This window comes from Myotis myotis, unplaced genomic scaffold, assembly GCF_014108235.1.
Source record: "Myotis myotis isolate mMyoMyo1 unplaced genomic scaffold, mMyoMyo1.p scaffold_m19_p_3, whole genome shotgun sequence".
Taxonomy (NCBI): domain Eukaryota; kingdom Metazoa; phylum Chordata; class Mammalia; order Chiroptera; family Vespertilionidae; genus Myotis; species Myotis myotis.
Window position 1 is genome coordinate 25,217,492 of NW_023416335.1, and position 4,217 is coordinate 25,221,708.

Here is a 4,217-nt window from a genome sequence, read left to right on the forward strand (position 1 = left end):
TGGTAGAGGCCAGCAATGCTGCTAAACATCCTGCACTGGCACAGGACAGTTTTCCATTGCAAAGAATTATGTGCCCAAATTGTCAATAGTGCTGAGGCTGAGAAACCAGCTCTAAAAAAAGTAATCAGTATATGTAATTATACTATCACAATCATTAACTTACAAGGATGAGGAGATGAAAAGAAATAGATTCTGACTATGCTATCACTATGCATGGGATAAAGTCACAAATGTATTAAATTTGAACTGCACAAAAAGAGAAGAGTCTGATATGTGGATAATCTTGTAGCAGAGACACATTCTATTATCTACAAAGAGTTCTTATAATTCTACACCCTCCACTAAATTATTCTAAGAATATAACAAAAAAACTAGGACTACTGCAAAATAATAAAAATGAATTAGCATCCATTTCCAAATAGATTTGCATGAAATATGTTATCATAAGAGGGGTTTTTAATACCTAATGTTATTAGATAATATTTGATAAATACTAAATAATATATAAAAATAATTATATACATTCATATTTTATATATATGAATATTATGAATATGATGATAGAAGTATATATAAGTAATGATTTATTAAATGCTCACCACCCAATTTATGAATTAGAACATGATCAATACTGTGGGCTATTCCTGAATTCCATTCCTCTGCTTCTCTCCAAGAAGAATTCAAAAATTAACTATATTGAATTTTATACTATTTATCATTCCTTTGTCTTTTTTAAAAAATATATATTTTATTGATTTTTTACAGAGAGAAAGGGAGAGGGACAGAGAGTCAGAAACATCGATGAGAGAGAAACATCGATCAGCTGCCTCCTGCACACCCCCCACTGGGGATGTGCCCACAACCAAGGCACATGCCCCCAACCAGACCCGAACCTGGGACCTTTCAGTCCACAGGCCGATGCTCTATCCACTGACCCAAACCAGTTAGGGCTCCTTTGTCTTTTAAAAATAGTGATAACATGTGTACACATCCCTAAATTATATCCTTTTAGTTTTGTTATTTTCTTATGTAAGAACTAGAGGCCAGGAGCACAAAAATTTGTGCACTCAGGGGGATGAGGGGGTCCCTCAGCCCAGCCTGTGCCCTCTCGCAGTCTGGGACCCCTCGGGAGATAACGACCTGCTGGTTTAGGCCTGCTCCTGGGTGGCAGAGGGCAGGCCCAATCCCTAGGTGCAGCCCCTGGTGGGGCTCAGAGCAGGGCCGATTGGGGAGTTGGGGCGCCGCCCCCTGTCATGCACAGAGCAGGGCGATCGGGGAGGTTGTGATGCCACCCTCAGTCATGCTCAGGGTAGGGCCGATTGGGGGGTTAGGGCACCGTCCCCTGTCACACTCAAGGCAGGGTCGATGAGGGGGTTGAGGCGCCACCTCCTGTCACGCACAGAGCAGGGCCAATCAGGGCGTTGGGGCACTGCCCCCTGTCACTCACAGAGCAGGGCCCATCAGGGGGGTTGGGGCTCTGTACCTTGTCACGCAAGGAGCAGGGCCAATCAGGGGGTTGGGGCGTGGCCACTCTCACACTCAGGGCAGGGCCGATGGGGAGGTTATGGCTCTATCCCGTCACACACAGAGCAGGGCCCGTGGGGGGGGGGGGCGGGTTGGGGCGCCACACCCTGTCACACACAGAGCAGGACCGATCAGGGGGTTGGGGAGCTCCCCCCTATCAGGCACAGAGCAGGGCTGATCAGGGGGTTGGGGCGCCTTCCCCTGTCACGAACAGAGCAGGACAGATAGGGAGGTTGTGGCCCCGCCCCCTGTCACACACAGAGCCGCAGGGCGATCAGAGGGTTTGGGCGCTGGCCCCTGTCACGCTGATCCTGGTGCTGGGAGGCCTCGCGTCTCCGCTGATCCCGGTGCTGGGAGGCATATTACCCTTTTACTATATAGGGTAGAGGCCTGGTGCACGGGTGGGTGCCGGCTGGTTTGCCCTGAAGGGTGTCCTGGATCAGGGTGGGGGTCCCCACTGGGGTGCCTGGCCAGCCTGGGTGAGGGGATGATGGCTGTTTGCAGCTGGTCACACACTCTTCAGGGTGGGGGTCCCCACTGGGGTGCCTGGCCAGTCTGGGTGAGGGGCTGAGGGCTGTTTTCAGGCTGGGGGTGACTGAAGCTCCCAACCGCTCCTTTTTTTCTTTTTTTTAATTCTGGGCCAGTTTTAGCTTTGAGGCTTGGCTCTAGCTCTTAGGCCTCTGCTGCTGAAAGTAGGTTTCTGGCCTTTGCTTACAATGTTGCGATCCTGCTGGCTGAAGCCCGGTGGACTAAAGCAGGTTTCTGGGGTTTTGTTTAGCTTCTATATTTGTTACATAGTTGGTTAGAGTTGCAGCTCAGAGGCCTGCAGCGGCAGGCGGGGAACGTTGGAGTCCTCAGTTACTGAAGCAAGCAAGCCTCATGTTAGTTTCAAGCTGCCTGGCTGCCGGCCGCTATCTTGGCTGGCAGTTAATTTGCATATTGCCCTGATTAGCCAATGGGAAGGGTAGCGGTCCTATGCCAATTACCATGTTTCTCTTTTATTAAATAGGATGGTATAATGAAATTAGTCTTTTATGACTTGCCTTTTCCAATCAACATTATCCATCTTATCACATGTAGTTGTTATCATTCGTGTTACTGCTGTGTAATATTTCTTTGAGTAATTATTCCAAACTTCATCTTTCTTTTCTTTTCTTTTTTTGTAGGGGAGAGTGCGAACGCAGTCCCCCACTACCACAAATTATGCAGTTGAGTTTCCCACATTTGGGGAAATCGCAGGGGTCAGCACATCCGAAGTTCAATGGATAAGCCTCGTCCTGGGAAAACCACCTTCGTGATCATGGTGTCTCCCCTGCCAGGTAAGTATTCCAAACTGTATTCTGCAATTGCTATACATTTGGGTTTGATATGGTTGAATTGTATTCTCCCAGATTCGTAGTTGAAGTCCTAACCGCCAGCACCTTGGAATGTGACCAGATTTGGAGACATAATCTTTTTTTAAATATCACAAATAGGGTTTTTTATTTGTCACCACTGGAAGTCTGAATTTTGAACAGATTCTTGGATTGGGGGCTCATATCTATCCACTGGTTCTACTTTAACGCTGTCTTCCAGTAGCTTTTCCAGAATTGTGACCATCCTTCACCATGAAGCTCCATGAGTTCTCCCATTTCAAACTTGGGCTTCTTCAGCATTTTGACTTTTCTAACAAAGACAAAAAGAGCAGATACTAGATTGGGAAGCCTTTTCTATGTCTCTTCCAATGCGACCTGGAATCAATGTATTGACCACTTCTTTCAAGTCATTTGTCTACACCTCTTGGGTCATGATTTCCATCATGGCACATTCTTTATTTCCTTGTCTCTCTGCAGCAACCTGTGCTGTCTGTTCTAACCTATCCGTAAGTTTGCCAATTCTCTTTGCAGCTACATCTGTTCTGCCATTTTACCCATCCATTGAAGCTTTTCAGTTAATGATTATATGTTAAAGATCTAATTGATTATTTTAAAAAGATTATTGGCTCATTTCTATGCTTTGTTGTGCTCTCATTGCTCATTTTGTACTTCAGTTTTCCCTCTTCATACAAATTAATTTAGTATTCTGTGTCTGATAATTCCAGTACTAAAGTTCTTGGAGTTCTAAGTTTATTGTTTTTGAGCTTTTGTTCATGGTGCCTAATTTCCCTATGTGTTTGGTGATCTTGCACTGTGAGCTCAGATTTATTTTATTTTATTTATTTATTTACTTATTTATTTATAGAGAATGGAAGGAAGTGGGAGAGACACACAAAGAGAAACATCAATGTGAAAGAGACACTTCGATTAGTTGCTTCCTGCATGCGCCCCGAACAGGGCCAGGGCTTGAGTCTCTGCAACCGAGGTACGTGCCCTTGGCTGGAATTAAGCCCGGGACCCTTCAGTCTACTGGATGGCACTCTATCCACTGAGCCAAACTGGCTGGGGTAGATTTTGTTGATTTTAATCACTTGGAATTTTGAGGGCCTAAATAAAGGATGCTTTCTTAAGAAAGAATTTTCACCTTCTGTTGTGTATCAGAAGGTGCTACTAAAGGGAGACGACTTTAGCTCCCTTCTGAAGACCCAGCTTTATGTGAGACGCCGAGATTTAGCTGCCAGACCGTGTGAGCTTAAGGATTGTGGAATTTTCTATTTCACCTTTCAGTTCTATCAGTTTTTTTTACTTCATGTATTTTAAACCTCTGTTATACAGTGC

General features: G+C 45.3%; 1 non-coding gene across 1 annotated transcript; it reads right to left on the bottom strand.

Annotated features, from left to right (window-relative positions):
- Nucleotides 1-2,687: 2,687 nt before the first annotated feature.
- Nucleotides 2,688-2,851, bottom strand: LOC118652307. Its single transcript, XR_004966558.1, has one exon. It is a non-coding gene; the product is annotated as a U1 spliceosomal RNA (small nuclear RNA).
- Nucleotides 2,852-4,217: the final 1,366 nt, after the last annotated feature.